Source organism: Anomalospiza imberbis, chromosome 13, assembly GCF_031753505.1.
Source record: "Anomalospiza imberbis isolate Cuckoo-Finch-1a 21T00152 chromosome 13, ASM3175350v1, whole genome shotgun sequence".
Classification (NCBI taxonomy): domain Eukaryota; kingdom Metazoa; phylum Chordata; class Aves; order Passeriformes; family Viduidae; genus Anomalospiza; species Anomalospiza imberbis.
Genome location: NC_089693.1, coordinates 11,516,424 through 11,540,735, shown reverse-complemented (window position 1 = coordinate 11,540,735; position 24,312 = coordinate 11,516,424). Strand labels below are relative to the sequence as shown.

Genomic DNA, 24,312 nt, shown 5'->3' with positions numbered 1-24,312 from the left:
ACATCTCTCAGTTCCCATCCAAGCTTCCTCTGGCGGAGCTGCAAGCACTGCTGGAGACTGGGCCAGGTGGCTTTAGTGAATGGAGAAATGCTCCAGGGAAAGGGACCCACCCTGTGTGCCCAGGGCACTGTGAGACTGCTTGAGATGTTCTTAAACCTTAATAGAGCCCAGGGCTCTCTTCTGAGGCTTTCTTTGTTTCTTCCTGTATTAGGTGCTGCAGAGGTAATTGAACAACAGTAAATTCATCTGAATATATTCTGGAATTGGTAGGCCTGTTTATAAAATGATTTTGCCCATTCTCCTGTGCCCACGTTTCAGGGGGACTTGGCAAACCTGCAGTTGAAGTGAACCGCATTTGCACTGTAGGTATTAATTTTAATATGCATGTCATGTTTGAAAGTGTCAGCAGAAAAGCCTGAATGATACTTGTTGCGTTGAAATCTGAAGTACATAATTGCTCCAGCTGACATGTATGAATGCACTTTCATTATCGTGTCAAGAGGACACTTTGTGCTTGCAAATGAACAATGTTTGGGGTTGGCAATAAAACGGGAAGCACTTGCTTAAATAAAGTTTATTACAGCTTTTAAGAAAAATGTAATTATGAAGTGTTCATACTGAATTAGAAAACTGGTTTTGAAGTGTTAAATTTAATATGAAATGGAGTTATGGATTAAAGGGGAAGAGTGCATGGTGCTGAGGGTTTACTAAAGTGAGCCCAATATAAATGTGAAATCATGCTATTTGATTTGCATGGCCACACAATATTCAGTGGGTGTGTGAGCTGGTTTCACAAAATAGTGACTGACAGACAACCTCCTGCACTTTCTTAAATCAGTTTGCTTAATTTAGTGACCGCAGGTGGAAAATACATATGTAAATGTAGAGATTCAATCTGAGAATTCAAGGTGAAGGGTCTAGTGTTTCATTAAAACTAACAGTACCACTAACCTTTACCTGCAGAAAAGATTCTCTGTTTAAGAACTAAAATGACCCAAGCACAACCAAAGAACCAACCAAAAAACAAAAATTACAAATCACCAAAACCATGTTTATTGGATAAGGATGAAAATCAGTAACATGGAAAGTTTCATTCAGTATGCAAACACCACCTTATCTTACAGGGAAGCTTAACAGGGATGGTGAGGCAAGGACTGTTATGTTGGGATGCTCATTAGAAGTTATTTGGAAACCTCTTATGTTCACTAGTACTGTTGGACCTCCGGCCTGTTTGTGGCTCTGTAGATATGACACATTACTAAATATGGATTTCTATGTCTAGTATAATAAAAAAAAAATATTGGGGTTCTAAGCACAGCTTTCCAGCTTGCACAAGGAAGACTCATCCAAGGCTGCTGTAAATTGCAAGGCAGCAGAGGTGGTACTCAAATTTATGAGCTGCTGGCTACCAGCCACTTGCCTGGTGTGTTTATTATGCAGAACATGGGAGTTAGGTATGATTCTGACCTGTGTGTTGCTCTGACTTTAAATCAAGAACTGGTGAATTATGGGTTGTAATCTCTGGAGAGGCACTGGATGAGTCCCCTGTGCAATCTGAAATGTCACCCTGCTGTGAGTTGGGCAGTGCAGGGAAATGTAGGACATGCAGCAAGTAGGAGAGGTAGTGGAGGATGTAGTCTCAGATGATGGTGAACAGCATCAACAGCAGCTGGCAGGAGCTGGAGATGCATTCATTCAGGGGCTGGAGGCTGAGTTTAGCCTGGGAAGCTGCAAAATTTATTGATTCCTCACCTGCACGAGACAGTGTCTGCCAGCAAGGTTGTGGTGGAGGCTCTGCTAGCCACTGAAAGCAGAAGCCCTGAGGGAGTGTGATGGAAGTAGTGTTGTTCACTGTGATAATTCCTCCCTGTGTGTACTTTTGCACAGCCCTGTGCTGCAGGAGTGAATCTGACTCACGTGGCATTCAGGAGTTCACAGGAACTTGTGGTTATTTAGTATTTCTAGTGGTTTGTAAAGATAAGATATTACTCTTAAGAGAATATTTTAACCTAAGTTTCCCAATTCCATGTTTTCCTTTGTTCTTTAGGAGATCTTTCAGAAACTCCATCTGTGCTACTGTGTTTAAAAGAGCATTCATTGTCCCAGCAGTGAGGGAGATTTTGCAGAAAGGAAGTAATAATTGAAGTCATATGAAAGCTTTGCTTTCCATCAACAGAGAGTCCAGATGCGTTTCCCTGCAGCTCCTGTTTTGTTTGCATTTAAAAATAGTGTGACTTTAGATGCATTTCTGCTGTATATTTTTTTTCTCTTTCTCTTTATTTCTTAGGAAAAGAAAATAAAATAAAGTCACTTTAAGTCTTTCCTCCTTTTGGACAGGAACTTCTCAATGAAATCTTTTGTTCTCCCCAGCTTCTCTCTACTGTTCTTTCTCTCAAGGTTTTGATAACCTCTTGGAGGGCTAGAGATGCTCATGTAAGCCTGTTCTGGCAAACCTTATGCCTGCAAAGTGAAGATTCTCATAAGAGAAGATTACTTGTGATGTCCCTGGAACTGTGTATCTTCCAATAGCTTCAAACTTGTTGGGCTCTGAGGGGTTGTAGAAAGGTAAGACACGGCTTGTAGCTGTCTGTGACCACCCTCCAGTTTTCAAGATGTTAAACTAACAATGAAAAATTCACATTCTTGTCTATTTGTCTGCTGTTTATTTCTGGAATGCCAAAGCATTGCTCTCTAGTGAGAGCTGTTTGTTGCACATCAGGAAAAAATTGTTGAAAATGACTTAAAAATTATTATGCCTTTTTTTTTTTTTTTCTTTTGTATTTAATTATGTGTGCAACTGAAGAAAGGCAATCCTCTCATACAGCTAGTTTTATTTCCCTGGCTGAATCATGCAGTAGCTGCAGAGATGGAAAATGCAATAATCCCCTTAATGGAATTTGGTGTTTATTGCTAAACATGTAATATTTTCCAAGATTGTGTATTGTGTAACTTGGATTGGTTGAAGCACAGTTGTGTAGCACTGGAGCTCTCTCTCCATCCTTAACTTGCAGGATATATGTGCAGTGCCTTGTCCCTGACATCTGAGATGCTATTTAAACTCTGGGGTTTAAGCACAGTGATGAGAAGTGAAGATGGATCTGCACTTAGTTCTCAGTACTATTGGTATTTTTAGATTAGATAGCACTTCTGTAAACTACTGGGGTTTGTGTGCATTGCAAACTATTCCATGTTAATTTAAAATAAGAGACAGTAGAATGGGCCTCTGTTGATGCAACAATAGCAGGTGTACTATTGTAAGACCAAGGAATTGGTAAAAAAAATCTATTGACCTTCTAATGTTCCTTCAGTCTGAAAGAAAAGCTGTCCCCACCAAGATATTGCACTGCTGTTTACAGGAAAGATTGAAGACTACTTGGAAATATAATAGTGATGGAAAAAGAGTGGCTGCAACACTAGGTATTAGCTTAATGCTTGTGTGTGCTTAATTATTTCATTATTAGCCCCTACTGTGCACTTGAAAGAGTGAGAGATTCATGGATAGAAGCTTTCACTTCCCACTAATGAAGAAAGATTATTAGTTTGCAAATTTTTTTTCAGTTTTCTGCACATAGACTTGTACAGAATAGGATAGATCTCACATGCAATTCTCCATTGGCAGAAAAGGGGGAGGGGAAATGAGTATTTTGCTTTGGGAGAAGAAACTTGGAGGACAACATCTCTATAGATGTGTATACAATCCGTTTTAGTTGCAAGAACACAATAGGAAAGCTTGACTAAATTGTGAGCATAACTAAATTTTAGCTGGTATGCTGTATGGATTTATTTACAAATTGATCAGGGGCTTGCAACTGATCCAGAGCGGCTCAATTCTTTATTATTTTAAAGTTTTTTTTTTACTATGTTTTAATAAGTTCTGTCCTGGCAAAAGCAGATCTGAAAATGTCAGTCATAACACAGCTTTTTGCCAAGTCACATGTGTACTGAGGTCTTTTAAGCACATCTCTATGGAAAAGATGATTTAAAAAGATTAATATTAAAATGGAACAAGTCATTTCCAAACAAGATTGTTTTGAGCAGGGAGCCAGGTAATTGCTATAGTTTCTTCCAAATTCCAGACAGAATGAGAGCACCATCATTTCATAGCTGTAGTGTTAGTCCTGGTCGTTTTACCCTCAGTAGCTTGTGTCCAGTACCAATGCACAGTTTGTGCAAAAGGGGATGTCTTGCTTTCTACAATGGATGACAGGTGTGGAATAATTATTTTCCAGTGTATTTTATTGTTTGGGGGAGGAGAGTTAATTTATGGAGGTTTTTTTGGTTTTCCTAATTTTATAAAATTATTATTACTCAGGTGTTTTGATTATTTTTATTTGGCTGCAAATGGAAGAACTAAAACATGCCAGATTTCTATTCCATCAAGAATATAAAACCATATAGATATCACTTTAGATTTTCACTACCACCTCCTCCCTCTTCCCCATTCAAAAAGCTTCGTATTTTAAAAATGTTAAATATTAGAAGATGATGATGATAAATTCTGAGCTATCCAACCTGAAGAAATACTTTAATTCCATATATAGGTTCTAATGTTCTTCTGGTCAGATTTTTCATAGTTGATCCATAACCCCAGTTAGCCTTGACCATCAATTCTCATATTGCACCACTGGACAATGTCAGCATCAATGAAACATGATAATAGTGGTCAGTGAAATTGATCTTTTGAATCTGGACAGAGCAAAGGAACAATGTGGGATGTGCTATAGTTATTGAGGTGGTCAGAGAGAAAGACGTTAAGTAGGAGGTATTAGAGTGTGCTTCAGTAACTGATCAAAAAAAAAATTAAAAAAAAAGAGAAAAAGAGGAAAGGAATAATTTCCAGATGTGAGAACTGCAGGAAAAAGGAAGCCAAAAGAAATCAGCTCTGCATGTTTGGGGGGATGGAGGTAAACAGGGATTTTTCAGTTTCAATTTTGGTGCATAAGAAGTTACCAGCCATGAGGCTGATGTGGCAAGCAGGTGATATTAGAGACTGAATGGGACAGGTGCAATGTAGAAAAGTGCATTATTAACTTAAAACAGTCACTGCACATTAAATCAATTACTGGTGACTGCTGGGCACATTTCCTCTCTTCTGTGCTGCCTGTCTAAAGCTGATACATCTTGTTTTTAAAGTGCACTTGCCTCCTTTGACTGTTATCATCATATTGGCTTAATATGTGTTGTAAAGTGACATTAGTGACAGCACTGCCAAATTAGGGAATTTTCTGTTTTAAAATACACATGTGATATATAAAGAAAGTATGACAAATGCTAGGTCCCTTTTTGATTGGGATTTTTGGGACAAAATGTGCTTTTGGGGTCATACACCAATTGATCTAAGTAAAACAAATTTTTTAAAAGTGTATGAGAGATATTGAAATTGTGTCTCAATGCTGATTGCTTTCTGTCAGAAATCTGCATGGTTTTCTCAAGGCTTTCTGTAGGGCCAAAAATGGGAATGTTCTTTGTCAATGGGATGGAAAAGATTAATAGGAAAAAAAGAAAAATTCAAGTAACTAGTGTTTATGAAATAAGAAGAATTACAGTTTCTGAAAAAATCATTTCATATTCAACTAGCATAAGATCAAATTCCAAGAGTTGAATAATATTGTGAATCAGAAAACAATAGGTCATGTTTTTGATCTTTTGTTTATTTATATGCAGAAAAGATGCCCTCTGACTTCAAAACTCCTTATTGCTTTCCTAACATTTTGTTTCATGTGGCATTTGAGCTACTGACCTAGTTAAAATGATGAGTTAAATTTGGTATATTGTAGGTTTTATTTCTAATTAGCTGGAATGTAATCACTCCTTGAACAAATCTCATCAAATGACTTGGGACTGAGTTGCATTTAGCTTGAACAAACAGAGAATAAATCTGTCTCTGATTTCATTAATTCATTTTGATCATCCCATTTACCTGAACTCAGTGCCAGTTTCTCATATTGAAGTATTCTTTAATTTCTGAGTGAAAGGCTGACCAGCTCAAGTGTGATGGAAAATAAAGCACTGAAGTCTGAAGTAGACACAGGTGGGAATTCTAAACTTCACCGCTGAAGTTTCTGGGTTAGAAAAACACTTGAGCTTAGTTGAGTCATTCCTGTCCCCCAGCCCCATATGTAGAGACCCCAGACTGTTATTTCAGTGTTTCCTCAAGTTACCACTGGGAACGAGGCCTCTGACACTTTACATGACTCTCAGCCTGATGGGTCAGAGTACAGTGGGAGATTTCTTCAGCCCTTTAAGGAAAAGTCTTCCATTTCCAGTGTCCCTTGCCCAGCCAGTGAATATCCTCATGGGGCAGTCAGATCCAGGCAGTTTGTAATCACAGCAGGGCATTTAACTGAGCACCAAACCCCAAAGGAACAACATCAGGGCCTTGGCTCAGCCAGAGCTGTTCAGCAGCGACAGAAGCACAGCCCCGTTAATGTTTGACTCGTGTTGCTGGCTCTGTTCTGCACTGTGGAAGTCCTGTCCCACTGCATGTATTTGTCTTAAGAGCACTTAGAAATTCTAACTGTACAAAGATGTGTCTCTGTTCTAGGGCTTTTGTGTGTGAGACTGCTTTGTCCTCACCAAATGAGTGAACAATTATGGTCTCCAAAGATGATTTAGAGAGAGATACAATATTAGATGAGATTGGAAATAATATATTGGTAGTGAAGGATATTGAATTACTCAGGTTGACTCCTGGAGTGTATTCCTGCATTTCTGCATAATGATTTTGGCCATTATAATGAAATAGTATATGAAGGGAATAAAAGATTGTCAATAAGGTATTTAAGCTTCCACTAGTGAATGTAAAATACTTAACATTTTACCATATAATACCAGCTAGGATGCTTCACCTTATCAAACTGCAATAGATTAGGAGAAAAACTGTTCCTTCAGTGTTGTATATCACCCCTAGGGTGAAGGTAGGGTTAAATTTCACTGTCTAATGCACATTTGTTCTCATCGTAAAGCTAATCTTGTAATTTCTCACAAGACTGGCAATCTTGGGAGAAATGAGCTAGTACTGAGGTTAAATTACCTCTTACCCTAAAGGAGGCAAAGGATATTCTTGGATGAATGGCTCAGCATGATACACATTATAGATAACTAAGGTGTTGCATAATGTAAGTCTTGGCTTTTGGCTGTGGAAAGAGCTTTAGGCCTGTTTCTAGTAGCATATCTGTCTGGAAAATAAGTCAAGGCTTTTTGGAATAATTCAGTTTTACTGAAAGTCTTTAAAATTGTACTATCTCATTTTATATTGTCTGTTGACTACTGATCTCAGAGTTTTCAGTGTTGGCTGGAGCTATTAATGCAGTCACTTGCTAGCAGAAAAATGTATAGTGCTGACTTTTTTGATGAAGTGTGCAGGATACTGGAATTTAAGTAGTGTGGGTTTTTTTTAATGTACATGACTATAAGCAGTAAAACACCTTTTTCTCAGCATAGCTATAGAGCGCTAAATTTTTGAAGACTTTATGTCAATGCTTACAGATTTAAAGACAAGAAAATGTAATGCTTTCAGCACTTTAATATTAATTATTGAAATGAATGAATCTAAGAAGAGGTAGATAGAACTCACATATTTGCTCAAAACAGATTTTGCAATCTGTTTTTGATTGTTTCCTGACAGCATTATTCTTCTTTTCTGAAACAGACTAAATTATAATAAAACATAAAGCCATAGAAGGAGTTGAAAAATAATCCTGGAATAACTTATTTAATGCTGGTTACACAATTAGTTTTATCTAATAATAAATTATTTTTCATCGTTTTCACCCATTCCACATGAGAGTAACAAGAAATGGTAAGCTCAGCAGAAAGTAGGGACATTATAATTTATGAGTGGTTATTAAAAGCATCAAGAAAGGGAAGTATTTAGAGGAAAAGTCTGGATTTAAGTGGCTATAAAGATTATTAATATAACATAACTGTGGCTCATAGTTCAAATAGCTGAGTGTTTCTTGAGTGTGCAATATCCCTTCATTTGCCAGTAGTGCAGAGTTAAGGGGAGAGATTCATTTTACTCAGTGCTCTTTGATATATCTGTGAAGAAATTAAAAAAAAAATCAGAACATTTTTTGGGTATGTTTTGATTGGAGGTTGAAGACACGGCACTCAAAATTGCAGAAAATTTAATACAGAGGCAAGATGAATGCAATAGGTAACCAGTGGAATTATAACTTTATAAAATGGGCTCTAACTGATAACAATGTTATGTTATGTTATGTTGTTGGCAGTCACAGATATGAACAACTTCTGTAGGAATGTGTAGAAGATTTCAATAAAAATAATGGTTTGTGGGATCAGGTAAATAAAGGAGCTGGGATATATTCATGAAATGTTATGAACTGGAAGGGACCCACAAGGATCATCAAAGCTCAGCTCTTTGAATCAGTTGAGTTTGATTTTAATCTCTTGTTTAGTTCTGAATCCCTTTTGGATTATCCCTAACTACAGATATAAATTAATATTGATGCTGATCTATGGTTTTATGTTGATGTGAGACTTGGATACCTCTTGAGAAGTCATAGAAAAAATAAATTAATTTCAGCAGGTAGTATTGAGATGAATTTTGGGACTAGTAACAAGCCATATAAAATTTAGAACTGATTTTTTTTATTAAGAAAAAAATAATTACAATGTTACTGAAATGACAGCAAATTCAGTGAAGAAGCTAAATAGATATTTGTGTGTGTACATTTACCCAGAAAAGAAGACAGAATAACTTATTTTAGACAAGAGAAAAGCTGTCAGTATGCATCTTCAGCAGCAGGAAAAAGGTCTTTAACAGAAGAATAGCCATTCAGCATATGAGGAAAGTGGCAAAATCCAAAGAGAGAGGAAGGGGAAGAAAACAGAAGGTTTCTGCCCTAAATCCTTCAGTGACCCCCATGCCCACTGAAGGAGGGGGAAAGGAGGGGGTGAAGGGAAGGTGAGGGTCACCCCCAAGTGCATTATTTCCTTCTGTGTACCTACTGAATGAAATTGACAGGCTGTCCTCTGTGATTTATTTTGTAATCATGTGCTTCTTAAGAGTAACTACTAACAACAGTAAATTATTAGCACGAGTTCCAGTGCAAATTACAAAATATCATTTACATTCTGAGATAGAATCATGAGCACCTGATTTTCCAACAGTATTCTGAGACTGAAGTAGACAGAGATGTGCGCTCACAGTCATTTTGATTGTATTTTTTAAAATATTTTATTTTAATCTGTGCTCTTTCTTCCTGTAGAGGGAGAGGTTGGCTTGTGTCATCTGTTACATGAGTGAAACTATGAATTTCAAACATCACTTCCAGCATCTGGACTTCGTACAGATGTGTGACATCTGAGCTAGGTAAAGAATACATTTAAATTACTTTCTTAATTGCTTTATTTAGGTGCTCAAAGCTATTAATAAAAATGGCTTAAGGATGAATTTTTGATACTATTTGAACAAAGAAAAATAGATATGGTTGGATGGTGTTAAGAGGTAATAATAACAACGATCATAACTCTGGAAAGTTCAAGAAATTATTGTCCTCAAGAAGAATAGGTTTTATGGAGATGCTGGCATCATTATTCTTATTTTGAGAGTTGTTTGTGTCATTATGTGCTGTTAATATGAGTAAGTGAAAACTCTTTCAGTAGCATCTCCACCTGTGCTGTGTCTGTTACCTGAAGAAATGGGTATGTGAACAAGCCACATTATCAAATTAGGAGTCAATTTCATGCTATTCCCACTTTTTCTCTTCCAGTTTTTGATAACTTCAGGGATGTTTCTGATTTCTGCCACCTGCAGCAGCAGCACTGGCAGCACAGGGAAATGCCAGGGACCCCTCATCACAATGTTCATGTCTTCAGACATGAGAAGGACCATTAAAGTTAAAACTCCTCTACACCCGCTTTAGACGTGTCACTTCTTGAACTGCCTGATATGGTGATTGCATGGGCAATTCAAAAATAGCTTCCCTACCCTGCAACCCCATTTCCAGAGGAGCCATGTTTTCAGAACACTTTCTCTTACTCTCTGCAAATCTCTGCCTTGCTCTCTAATTTAAAAAAGATATTCTTTGTGTCTGCCACCTCCCTGCTAAATGTAGATTGTGTGTCAGGGGGCTGACACACAAAAGGCCTCAATCTCTTAAGAAGCTGCCACCAGAACACCTAATAGACTGTCAGTTTGAATGTTTAAATGAGACACAGCAAGGGAAGGAATAATGCTTTTAACAAAAGAGTGGTGGGTAGACTAGGAAAAAAGCTCAGCTCCACTGACAAGGTGACTGGAAATGTAGTACTTGCAGTGGAATGGAGATATTGATGAAAGCATCAGTAACAGGTGAAAAATGGTGCTCAGACTTGGGCTGCTAATGGGGAATACAGCAAGCATTTATGGCTGTAGAGAGAAGCAGGTAAGGAGTCAGGTTAGGACTAGAAGATTGGCTCCTTTGTAGGATGCAGTTCTGTCATCTCCCCCTGTGACAAGTGGTACTTTTAAGCTACATCTCTGTATGTAATACAGATTTGGGCATAACTGAGCCCTGAAAATTAGTATTTGTACATCCTGTTTATGTTTTAAACCATTGCAGGTAGCTACATCTTTGAAACTATCCATGACATTATTTGGGTTAGGGATTCCAAACTGAATTCCTGCATGTCAGCAGCATCTCAAATTGCCTTGCTCACAAATGGAAAGCAGAAGGATAGAAATTGCAGGAGTTTTGCTCTGTGTTGTGCAAGTGATTCATTTGAACACTGCCACTATGAAAACTTATTTATTTTGGCACACGCTCTAACCAAAGACTCTTCTGCTTTCTTCAAGAAAGGTGTAAAGAAGATCTTGGTTCCTTCCTGTGACAGTAAAAAACTTCCTGTTTGGATTTGTTCTTTGTTTGGTTGTCTTCCATAAAAATGTGTCTGTCTTTCCAAAATTGAGTGATTCAAAAAAGAAGCCATTTCAAGTCAGTCAAGTCAGTCATAGTCTCTTTCTTCCTCCCTAGTCCTAACTAGGATCCACTCATGCCTTTGGCTACCTGTTTGCCAATAATTTTCCAATTAACAGGTGGCAAGCCCCACGTTGCTGGAGGTTATTAAATAAATGGCTTTCCAGATGGCTGTAATATTGTATCTTTAAATAAAATTACACAAGCTTAGTGTCAGCACCTTATTTATGGAATGCTTTTGGCTCCTGAACTGCTTGTTGAAAATGTTGTGAGCCATTTGGTCACTGAGAAGCAATTGTGTATTACTGTAGACAACAAGCTGTTTGCATTAATTAGCAGTCCAAGCATATTGCCAAATGGGGAATAACATGTCTTTGACATCTCTGCAGATCCTGGTAACTGAAGCAGTGCAAACTCATGGATTGTCTTTTGCTGCATGTTTATCGTGTGAACTTCCAGTCTGCCCATCTGCAAAACCACCAGGGACACAGCTAGGAGAAATAAAAGCTAAGGTAGGAGAATCAGTGTGTGAAGGTACAAGGAGTTTGTAAAATGTCATTGGTTTTTGCAGCAAAAGTAACTCCTGTGATCATTTCTAGTGGCTTCCAAACATGGGAAATGGTAAATGTTGTCTTGCTCACAGGTGCTATTTCACCAGCTAAGGAAGAGTGTAAGTTGCTCAGAGGTACCCTGAACCAGCCTTAGGGAAGCACAGTACAGCATGATAGAGGGGCAACCTTCTGAACACAGCACAGTAATCCACCTTGGATGAGGCCATGGACAGGCCAGATCTCATGGAATTAACCTCAGAAAGAATTCTAGCCATTCTCTGTCTCTCCCAATGCACTTTTGAAGGCATAGGAGTGAGGCAGCAATGCCTCTACATTTGGGTGTAGAAGGTGCCCTTGGCTGAACAGCTAGAAAGGATATACTTTTATCCTCTTTTGTTGGGTTTGGGAGGTTTTTGTTAAAAATAGTTGAAAGATCATGAAAAGATGGGAAAAACTGCAAGAGAGCAGGAACTTTGTTCCATGTGGAAAAAGAAGGGTGTAGATAAAAAAGATATCTCTATAGAGTTGACACTAAAAGTAATGCTGGGAGGGCTTTGCCCTTTGGCCAGTTATCTTGCACCTTCTCTTGAAAAATAATGTTCTACAATATCAACTGCATCCTAAATAGCAATTGTTGTGATAGACACTACGAAAACCTTAGTATTCCTGAAAACATAGTATCTCCTGTGTAGCACTGTTTTTTCTTCCTCAAGGCTTTTTGAAAATGTTCTCCTTAGTAGGAAAGTTTCATGTGAAAAAATAGGAGTAAAGAACCCAGAGTTGTCTGGACCCAGGGGCAGAATAGCCATGGGGAGAGTGGGAACTGTGTGTTTTAAATATTAGAACTCTAGCTCTTCACATTCCTCCTTGCTTGGGAGTCCCAGCTTGATTTTTGATGACCTCGGAAGTCTTTGTTGACAAAGGTGGTCAGGAAAAATAATTTTTTTTTTTTTTTTTTTTTTTTTTTAAGGAAAAATTACCTGCATGCTGCATCTAGTTGTCTTTTAAAATCAAATTACATGTGTAGGCATAAGGTGGTTTTAAGAATTACCTTCCTGGACCTAAGCTAATAAGTGCACGTGTCTCTGAAAACTCATTTGCTGCTGTGGTGGATTGAGATAATTTTCTCTATGTGTTTTGTAGTGCAAGTGATAAAACCAGTTTTGACTCCAGTGTGCAGATTTGTACCCCCTGAGCTAGGAAATGTGGGTGCTTGAAATCCAGCAGTGGTTCCTGCCTCTTTTGTCTTGTGTAGAGAGCAAAGGCACAATGGGAGAGAGGAAGGAAAAATACATTCAGGTGCAGGTCAGTGCTTTGCATTTTGACTTTTTGCAGGAATGCTTGTACTGGTAAATGCATTTTTTCATTTATCCTGTGCTTAAGAATTAGAGACATTTGCTACTAAAATGCCAGGTCCTCTGAGTTATTAAGCACAGTATAATGAACCCTTTGCAGAAAATAACTAGAATGTGATCTATGTCTGCAGAGGAAGGAAAGGAGCAAAACACATTAAAAAATAAATTAATGTAATTCAAAATAACCTTAGTTCCAGTGCACAGAAATTTATAATTGCACTGATCTTATTAAGCTGCTCTTCCAGAAGATGCTGCACATTCTGTGCAGAAGTACAGTATGGTGATGAGTGTCATTCAAAATTAGGATCTTTCATATTCAGAGGGTTTCACACGCACATTTGGCATGTACAGGTAGAGACATTTCAGTGAAGCAAGATATCATCTAGACAGGAACTCTTAACAAACAATTCCCACCTGAGGCTTGGGGGATGCAGTTTTCTAGTGCTTCTGGGTTTTGGCTTTTTTATTTCATTTTTTCTTCTCTAAGATGTACTGCTTTTTGTTTACTTTCAAAAGGCAGAGCATTGACATAATCTTTTAGGATCTCCTTCATACCTCCAGGGTTACACTGGAGGTCAGGGCTGCATTCTCAGCTCCTGGTGGCTTGATATGAATAAATTGATTTTGAAATAGCTAAATAAATTTCTGTGATAGGATAAGCAAAGATAAAGCATTTTCACCAAAGGGTTCAAAGCCAGCATAATTGGCTAATAAATAAATAAGAAAAATCTCTTTGCTGTCTTTCAGAATAGCATCTCTCACACAATGTTTTTCACAACTGTAGGGTTCCCTGGCCTTAGCCCTGTGTGACTTTAGTTACCCAGTTGAGATGTGTGAGTCCTTAGAGTTTCCAGGGGAAACTGATGTCCCGTGTGCTCCCCAAGGCAATGTGCCTGTGAGCAGGCAGCGTATGGTGATGGAGGCCATTTAATAGGGAATTGTCTGAGGGGACTTAGTGCCAGCAGTGCATGCACTTGGAAGAGGATCATGGATTCAGGCAGCTCTCTTGCCTGTGCAGGGAGATGTACAAAGCCCTGTGTAAGCTTGGAGTTCAAGCAGATTGGACAAGTGTGCAAGAGGCAACTGAGCGGCTCCTCGCTGCCGGGGCTGCAGCGTGAGAGAGGAGCTGCAGAGAAGGGCACTGGAGTGGCTGGCCTGGGTCTCAGCCCTGGCTGGGGCTGCTGGGTTGGGAGGAGCGGAGCAGTGGCAGCCTGGCCTTGGGTGTGAGGCAGCCCTGGGACATTTGTGTGCACGTCAGGATCAGCCTGTGTGCAGAGCTGCTGCTGCTGCAGACACTCTTCACGGGAACAGGCTGGAAGGAGAGTGCCATGCTGCCTGGGCAAAAGAGCCTCCAGCTGGGGCTTGACAAGAAGAGGTGTTTGGGGATTTTTTTTTGTTGTGTTAAAAATTTTTGCCTTCTGTTATTTTGCAAAACTCATTGGACATTTTCAGAATGACTTTATTTAGTCTATTTCTTCTGTATATTGACCTGAATTAAAGGGGGCAGAGAGTGAAAAAAATTATTTTAAAAAGCTCCCATAGTAAGTAAACTGGACTTTTAATTTTTGGTCAAAGCAAAATTTTTAGGTAGTGTTTCACTAAATTTGACTGCACTCCTTTTTTCTAAAGCCGTGTTTATTTGCATGGAGGCTGAGTTGTGAAAGGGGAAGGTGTGCCTGAGAATGAAATTGAGCAAGATGCTTTCAGCTTGTCTGGCTTTGATTACTTGTCAGGAGCAAGTGTTGCTCCGCTACTGAACCTGTTAGTGTTATGCAGTTCTGCTTTTCCTCAGAAAACTCCATCAGATGTATTTCCATGTCCCCTTGGATGAAAGCCCCAGAGCTAGGCAGGGGTGCCCCTGCTACCTCTTGTACTGTGAAGTGGTTGCAATTTTGCTTTTGAACCTGGAATAATATTTTAGTCTTGTATCAGTGTAGGGTATTAATCCCATATAAATCTTCTTGGTATGGCTCTTCAGCCATGAAGACTTAGCCTTAAAAATTTCATTTAATAGTTATTTCATTAAGACAATGCCTGCATACTTTTGTTCCCTCTTTGTTTTTCTTGTCACACTTCATTGAGGTGAAAACAATTTATTTGCTTCTCTTGCCAGGATATGTCAATCTGACAGTGAAAATAAGATGTCATTTTCAGTGTCTCATCTGATCAACAACATAGACAGCCATCAACAAAATATTTACATTTTCCAGTGATGATTATGGATGAGAATGCATAAATCAAGGTTGTTTTATATTTTATAATCTAAATTGACACATATGAATTGATTCTGAAGTTTCATTAGGACTAGAAAGTGCCAAAATGATTCAGTGAACTCTAAGAATAGCAATAACCATTGAAAACAGTCAATATCAGGGCTATTCCCCCTTTTATTAATTTTTTAAACCTGTTTTCAGCTCATTCTTGCCAGTAGCTCCCATTGATATTTGGTGTAAAAAAAGGTAAAATGTTCTGATTACTGTTTCTAATTTTTTGCTCATAATCTAAATTTCTGCATTAGGCATATTACCAGAGAGTTGCTAATAGGCAAAGTTAAATCTGCTTTTAGTTATCCATATTTTTTTACTGTCGAGCCCATTTATATATTATCTACAGTTTTGCATTTATCTGCAATTTCCAGTAAGCTAGGTCATGCTCTCCATTCTTTTATTTGATGTCTTCTTGCCTCCTAAATACTCTGAAAACTTTGGTTTGATACTATGTCTCTTAGATGTAAACTCTGCCAGATACTGAGTCACTAAACACTTGTGAGAACTTTGGTGATTGCAATGCTGTCAGCTGCCTTTAAACTTTTTGTGCGCTTTTATAATTATCTCATTTGTTCTCACAGGTGCTCTAATAGCCTTGGGTCCTTGTTTAATGACCTATACATATATAATTGTAGAATAGTCAAAAAGAACATAATAAAAGACAGTTAAATACCATATATATGTCTTAAAAATTCTTTAGGGATCATTCAGTCACTGCAACCCCTTGGGCACAGAAGCAAACAAGCTGCCTCATAAGCCAGCTCAGTTTTTCAACTGGGGAATGGAAGTTCTTTCCCACAATAGAAAAGAGCATTTTTCAAGTACAGCTGGTGTGATGGGGATGTGGTGCAGCAAACACAGACAGGAAGGAGAGGCCATCCATCATTTGACATGCTAGTCTCTTGGTCTTGCAGGGGTTATAGAAAAGCAAACCAAGGTATGGAAAAGCAATCATTTTATACATTAGAAGTGCCAGTTCAAATTTTACTTCTGTTATTTGTATTTTTACCTTCTATTTTGATGCTGGAGTGGAAAGTGTTGTGCAAATAGCCAGCTAAGACAGAACAGCAGCTCCTTGTTTCTGCTGCTGGGAAAGCCCAAATGATGCAGTTACACTTGTGCTGAATCCAGGAGCAATCCATGACATAGATGTAGGGTCTCACTCCAGGGTGACTTTAGTAATTCTTCTTAGGTGCTGTCATCTCTACTTTATATACCCAATGCAGTGGGCTGAGACTTCCATGGATTTGGAACAGTTTCATGGATGCAGATGTCCATCTGCATAATGGATCCATAAAGGATCCCAGCTTGGTTTCCTTGAATGTTTCTAATGTTTCTCAGAAAGGGCATAATCTCTATGCTCCCAGATGCTCTAAAATGTTTGACTGTTGTTTTAACACCTCTCCTAAACAGAGAACCTTTCCCACACTGGAAACTTAGAAAGCAAGTACATGGGACCTGGATCTGGTATTCCCAGTATCCAAATAAATAGTAACACACAGTGACCAGAAAAGTGCTAATTTCTGAAGGCAACAGGCTTGTAGACAGCATGAAATGAAGTATTAAACAATTTTTCAAGCTGGTGACCTTTTACAGTGGGGAGGGAGGATGTAAAACCTGACATTTTTTCACTGATCACCTTTCACAAGAATTAAGAAAACCCACCTTTAATCAGTGAGGGATAAATGCTCTTTTTTGGTTTTGAAATGTTCTACGATTGCACACACTAACTTAGAAAAATTGCTACAGACTCATAATGACAGGATTTATCTGAAATTATGTAAAATTGGTTTCAGTATTTTTTTAAAAAGAAGAGGTTTCATTGTCTTTAGGTAGGAGTGAGTTACTTCTCAGTGTGGGTAATTGTACCTGGTAGTCATTGGTAAGGAAAGAAAAAATGCCTCCAGTGTTTTTTGGTCCCAGTTCTCCCTTCCAGTATGCCCCCTCACTGCTTCCTTTTTCAGCCAGAGCTGTGTTAGCATGGAAACACAGTTACCAGGATGTCCAACATGTGTCAGTTTTATAAAGTGTAATTCATGAGCAATGCTGAAACCCAAGTTGTTGAAGGTCATAAACACAGGGAGCTAATATTCTTCAGGCAAATCCAAAGTTATTTTGATATAAGACAACTTCTGGCAGGTTACCTTCTGTCCTTCTGCAGTAAAATAATGGCTTTTGTCACTTGTTTTTAATTTCAAACTGATGTGCTGGAAGTATCTATTTCAAAGATGAAGGAAAAGTAAGACAAAAAGAGATTGTTACTTTCCCCAAATCAGTTTGATTTCTGTCATTACAAAACAATACCTTTCCAGCAGATGTCTTTGAACACCAGCCAGCACTATGACAGATAACTTATAGCTGCTGTGATTATTCATGCAGATATCAGCAGGTTATTCCAAAAGGGCTTTATTTCATATTGTTAAAGCTATTCTCTAAAAGAAACAGTAATCTTTCTGATGAGCATGGGGAACAATTTCTTCAATACCAGTCCAATTTATTTGGACCCTCTGATTGGAGCTTTCAGCTAGATCTCTAAGCACAGTATTAATTATTCATTAAGGTACTTGAAGGGAGAATATTTGCATAGCCATACTGCAAAATTGATGAGGCTTTGCCTATGAACCATAGGAATAGCTTTCAACCTAGTGCTAAAACTAGAGATGATGCTAATAAAATTATTTTTAAAAATTATCTAAAAAGCCAACAATAATTTGAACTTTCTCATAACCACAGAACATTTATTTTTATAGCACCCAGATGTCCTATTGAGAGATCATGAAAATATTCTTTCTACAGCTGGTCATGTGGGTATAGAATAAAAAAAAAATCCTCAAGAACCTTTGTATAATAAAAGGTCATAATGGGGATAATAGATAGTAAAAAGGGAGAAAGAGCTTTTCTGTGAGTGGGAGGAAAGAGTAAGGCTGACATTTAATGTACTTATCTCCACTTGGAAACACACAGACTGGGTTTATGGAAAATGGTAGTGTTCTGTCCTTAAATGGGTAGAGGGTCATCTGCTCACTCAAAGGTTGGGGTGCTCCTCTTTGTGTGTGCATGTTAAGGTGCAGTTACTTCTAAAATGGCAAAATAAAAAAAAATCAAAACCTTTAAATTCAAACTTTTAAAAAAACTGTAAAAACTGAAGAAGGTCTTGGTAACTGGGAAAGCTGCAAAGGGGCTGCACTGTGGCCAGGCTGCAGTTCCCACAGCTCTTCTGCAGATGAGGGAGCCCGGCTGGAACATGTTTAAGCTTTTAATCATCCCTTACTCCTTTCTCCCACACCTTGAGCTGTACAGGGGAGAAGCTCTTGCTTCACACCCCATAGAAAAATGGAGTGACTTCAGGAGCTTGTGCCTGAGTTTCAGGATTTTCTTTCACTTTGTGTGAAACACAGACTGCTTCTTACTCTCCAATCTGGCATCCTTTTTGGCAGGGAAGGAAGGAATGTTCCCAGTTTGGGAACTTAGGGCAGCAGTGCCATCAGTTTTGGTAAACATTGAACTGGAATTGGTTGTTTTGTCAAAAAGCAGGCTTACAGCCCGTGATTTAGATAGCTAAAACTCTGATAGGAGAGGTGGGTTTCCACTCACAAGGATGGAATAATGTTTGTGGGATTATCTTTCAGAAAGTACTGAGAGACATATAGGAAAAAATGACCACTTGCTGGAAATGGCAACAGGGAATCAAGAGCAATATAGTTCATTTTTTGTTCACTGCAAAATTTTAAAATTCTATTTCTAATCTTATTTCAACACCTTTGGAAAAATAGTAGATTTGCAACACTAAAACTATTTGAAAACTAGAATATGGTTTGGTTTCAATACAATTCTGCTGAATCTAAAAATGTTTGAATACACTGGAAAACTAATTTTAGTGTAGATTTACTGAGAAACCATTTTAATGTAAAGTGAAATACTGCCAAATCAAGTGCCTTTTAATCATAAAAATTAAATAAATTAAACAGAAAATAATATGCTTAGGTAATTTTGTAATTCAGCACACAAAGAAATTAAAATTATTCCTATTTGAGTGTCAAAGGGCTTTTTAACTGCCATTTGTTCTGTTTTAGGAGTCGCAGAGAAAATATACTTGTTGATGCACTGATGATACAAAGTTTGGAAATGTCTTAGAATGCCAAGATACAAAAGATACTGTAGGTAATGAAGCAGGTCATCTTTAATTTCAAGTCTTTTTCTTTTGAACATGAGTAAAATGTTTTTGGTCTCTCTGAAGGAATTTGGATGTTCAATTTGCATTGTAACTAAGGGTAATTCAGCATCCCAGTCTCCTGAGAATCTTTGAAAATATGATAACCTTACCTAAAATCTTACCTAAAATCTCATTTGCTTTGTTTTTACCTTTAAAAATTCTATACACAACCTGGGCATTATTAAAATGCCCTTTAAAATGAGCCTGAAAATATTGGGATTCCATTTTGAAACAGGCTGAATATAATTGAAGGTATTAGGAGAGGGAAAGACTGATATGAATGGCAGAAAAGGCATATGTGCTAGTCCTGTGCTGGAATAGGAGGCACTAACAATGGGATTGGAAAAATACAGTCTACATTATAAGAGAATATGAATTTCATCAGTATTCATAACATATGTTGATATTCCATCAGTGAAACGCTGCTGTAAGCATCAGGCCATTTGCATGCAGAGCAGTGCTCTCTTAAATAGGAAAATAAATGAGGAGTTAGTCCTGATACGGGAGTGTTTCAGACTATTTCCTTACATTGAAAATTCAGCAGCCTTGGTATGATTGCTGATTTCTAAATTTTTTAAGAGATAACCATGAGTTATAAGAAGTAACCACAGGTGAAATCAAAATAAATATTTCAAGGCAGTTTTGATAAGCATTTGGGACTTCATCTGAATGTAGTGCTAGACCTCAAAGTTGTTACAGCTCCTGCCCTCTTTTAGTTTCCCCCACTCATTTCTCTCAATGTAGTCTTTGGAAAACATTCCCCACAAGATATAGCACAGTCCACAATATCAAAAAACATTTTGGATTGCCTCTGCTTGGGTTGGACAACTTAAGCTGAATTTTCCTCTCTGATACACATCAATTAAAATGTACAAACCCCATTTTACTGCTGCTTGTACAATTAGTACTGCCTACACCTCTGTGCTTTTCCCAAAAGAAAATATTTTTTTTCCGCATTTCTTCATATTTATTTTGGTTTTGTGTGATTTTTTTGGTTGTTGTTTGGTTTTTTGTAGCTAAACCATACAGATATCTCAGAATGGGTGCAGATAGGGCAGAGTCATCCTTAGCTTGTCCTCAGTCACCATGTTAAGATTGATGACCAGTAGCTGAAGGCTGTGGCTGCTACACCTTCTAATAGTGCAGTTTTACATTCAGGCTGAGCTTAGCCTGCAGAGTTGGTTTCACCTATTGAATGAGCTCCAACCACTTTGACTGAAATTGAATCTGACATCAAGAGTCACCCAGTTGTCCATTAGGTAATAGGAAAGTGTGAACTGAGTTTGCCAGCGAGGAAAAGATACATGCCTACACATAGGTCTGTCCTTTAGGTTTAATAAAATGGGGTATCAGGACAAAATTCACCAGAGGTATCTAAAGACATGCCTGTAATAGTAGTGAGCAGCAATTTCAGTGCTCCCTTTTGACTGTGTAATAGAAAAAGCCATAAAACTGGTGTAATTTAACTGAGAAAAGAAATCTGTGCACTTTTGCACATTGTTGTTCATTCACTTAATAGAGTGCACCTAATGGGCAGCAGATGAGCTGAGGACATGAATATTATCCTTTAGTGAGACATTTTCTTGAAAATAATTCAGCTTCTGTTGAAATAGTGTCTATTTGCTTTAATATGTTTTTCCCTTGGGAAGTTTAAGTACATAACTTTTTAACTGGTGAAGTTAATGATTGTGTGTATGGAATGAAAGAGTTCTAAATTCTGTTATCAGCCCATGCAAAACAGGGATGATTTGACATGAGAACAATTGGATGTTTCTGTACAATTCTGTACTGTCTCTCCAAAGCCTTCACTCAGAACTGGACCTTCAGAAGAGGAAATATCCGCAATTATGGAAATAATGTGAATTTTGGAACATCCCATATTTTGTAGTCATGATTTGGTGAAATGTCAGTGTCCAGAAGGGTAAAAATTCTGGATCATAGAATCATTAAGACTGGAAAAACCCTCCAAGGCAGTCAAGTTCAACTTTTAACTGAAAACCACTATTTGCACTAAACTGTGTTTGTTCAGTGGGTATGGTGAAAGTGGACATGAAGAAGCCACAGAGCCTTGTCCTACCTGCCTGAGCAGGTTTGTCCTTCCATGTTTCTTCTGAATATATCTTTTCCAAAGACAGATCAATTCCCACAGTCCCTCAAAAGACCCCCACAAGAGTGTTCATACAACCAAACTTCAGAATATTGCTACTGCTTTAGTATATACATAATTTCCAAAATTAACTGTAGCCCAAGGTATGCTTCAAATCTAAATACTCATTTAAATCTAGCTTTCTCTGGGGCTCTACTGCCTCTTTGACATCACCTTCAAGTGTGGTTCAAATGTTTCATGTTTAAAAGTACTTTGATTTGAGGGAAAAACATGTGAAACTTTGGGAGGAAATACCTGCACTGAGCAGATTTCCTTTTTAAAACAAAAGATTTTCATTTAAATAAATCTGGAAGAAAATATGTCTGTGTAGACTGTACTCTCCTGTTTCTGCTAAGGATGTAGTGGTCATTACAATTAACAAATTCTTAGTAGCCAAAGACAGAGCAGCTAACCTCAGGAAATAGTGTGGTGTGTTTTCAGACAGATGCTTGGGAGTTGCTGGAAAAAATGAAAGGTTAAAACAGTTGGGTCTGCAGCTCCAACAGTCAGTGTTTCCTTCCAGATGACCTACACTTCCAAAACTACCCTATTTTCCCTTTTTCTTAGCAGAAGCTGAAGAAAAGCACACATTTTTTAACTGAATGTTCAAGAGAGCTTGGTTGTGATCTTTTAAATTAGTTTTTTCATCAAAAGAATCTGAGTTACATCCTGAAAGCATGTTCCCTTAATAACTGAATAATGGTGCTGCTCTGATGGCTTCTGCTGATGGCTGAATCTATCTTGATGTTGTTCCCAAAGCCAGTGCTGCTTTGGAACGTTCAGATAACACTTCCATGGCCAATTTACTTTATGCCATGATGCAGTATCGAGTTAAATAGGTTAATTATTTTCTTCTTTTATTGTTATTGCTTTACAACAAGTACTTATCAGTATTTGAACAGAAGGTTATTAAAAGTCACAAATGCAGCTAGGAGTCGAAATATAGGTGGGAAAATAATGATCTTCAGGAAGGGTTCTCTTGTCTTTCGTACCAACTGGTGCTCACAAATGCAGTTTATCTAAAAGTCATCTTTAATGCTGCTGACTCAAAGCTTGTCTATGTAGTTTGGTAGACATGCAGCAGCAGGATGATGATATTTCAAGAGACTTTTTCACTGGTCCTCAAAAAATGGTTAAGGCAGTGTCAGTTCTTTTATGTTCTTCAATCCACACTCTCTTTGCAAGTTATCTAAGCAATAATGGAGCCTTTATCTGTCAAGGTCATAGTAACCTCCCTAACATTAGAGTTGTGTACTTTCCAAGGTTACAGGACTCAGATTTTACATAGATCTCACAAAGCACTAATGCTGAAGTAGATTAATATTTTAGCTGCCATGGGAGATTATTCCTTATCCCTTAAATCTCTTTTATTCAAGCAAAATGACCATTATTATGATCTTACTCAGCTACTGGAAATTAGAAGGCATTATGAAGAAATAAACAGGACTTAGGAATAGTTTATGAATTTTACAATATCAGTTTGCTGTTAAAATAATAAACCCCAAATGGGAATTATGTGTGCTGTGCCTTTTGCAATATATATGTATTTTCAAAATTATATGTGAGTTGAAATAAATGAATATTTAAAAAAAGATATTTTTTTTAAAGTACAAGTAACAATTTTTCATTAAAATCTCACTATAAAACACATTGAGATTTATCTAGTCCAGTCTGTTCTGTTGAAGTTGTTTGATGTTCTATGAATAATAATCTCTGGAGTCATGTCTCTACTCACCTGCAGCACAGCTGAACTCCCAAAAGTCTTCACTTTTCTCTGTGGTCCAGTAAATATCTTATTAATTTCATTCTGTCAGAGATGATGGATCTGAGTTTGCTTTCTGTCTGGAGCATCAGAAGAAAAGGAACCTTTGTTATGAAGAGTTTGGAAATAGGGAGAATACAGAAAGGGGGTTCCAAAAGGCCTGCCTGCCTAATGGATCTGGCCCTACAGGGAAGCTGGATGGTGGATGACCTAACCTATGAGTACTGTTCTCATCCTTGGCGTGAGACAAGCAGTAGCCAACTTAGTTTTGAGCAGCCTCAGGCTCTGTGTGCTTGTTCAGTGGCTGAAATGTAAAGGATTTTATTGGCAGGCACTAAAGTGAAGCAAGTGTGTCCCCAGGATGTGACCAGGTGTCGCCCTGCTCTTTTAAAAGTTTTAAAGTTCTTTTAAAAGTTTTCTATGCCTTCTAATGTTTACATATTTCTGCTAGATTTCTCATGCACTGTTCATGTAAATAATGATTGTTTTACATGCTTCTTTGTGTGAGGAGAGAATTGATAGACTGTTAGTTTGACCAGTGTGGTTGAAGAGATAGCAATTTTATCCTCCAATCCACTGCCACTTTTAGAATTCTATATATTGCGAAGTCAGAAATAAGAGTTACTTCCTTTTATTCTTTTGATCTTAGTGTGAGTACATGAGTTATTTCGTGTCATAGTGCAACAACCAGGGTGTTTGAGGGGTTGAGTTCTGCTCTTGCACCTGAGCACTGCAGATGAGGACATGCAGTGTCTCTCCCGTGAAATAATGTGATTGGCTGCTAGGGGAAAATGTGTCAGGTTTGTAGTGCTTTGTCAGGGCTTGGTGGGCATGATACTGCCTGGGGTTATTTTCTGCAACTTGTCCTACTGCATCACATCTGGATGTGGTGTCTGAAAACATTGTTGTGGTGCCAGGAAGCTTCCCCCCACCCCGGCCTCAGATTCTGTGTGAACTTTTCTGGAAAGATATTCTGCCAAACAGTAATTAACACACATCAGCAAGTGTACTGGCTGCTGTGCTCGTTTCCCTGATTTCATAGGTCTGCTCCAAACCCCTGCAGGATGGTTGAAGTAGCTGCCTTTTGAGCCTGCCT

At 38.1% G+C, this 24,312-nt stretch overlaps 1 long non-coding RNA gene across 2 annotated transcripts in view; it reads left to right on the top strand.

Annotated features, from left to right (window-relative positions):
• LOC137481939 (uncharacterized) overlaps nucleotides 1-24,312 on the top strand; it is a 123,547-nt gene that overhangs the window by 38,393 nt on the left and 60,842 nt on the right. The window contains exons 2-4 of one of the 2 annotated variants that reach the window (XR_011003785.1): nucleotides 9,236-9,337; nucleotides 11,312-11,434; nucleotides 14,942-16,710. This is a non-coding gene — a long non-coding RNA (uncharacterized lncRNA). Of the gene's footprint in view, nucleotides 1-9,235; nucleotides 9,338-11,311; nucleotides 11,435-14,941; nucleotides 16,711-24,312 lie in introns of those variants that run through there. The other variant, XR_011003786.1, reaches the window with a different exon arrangement.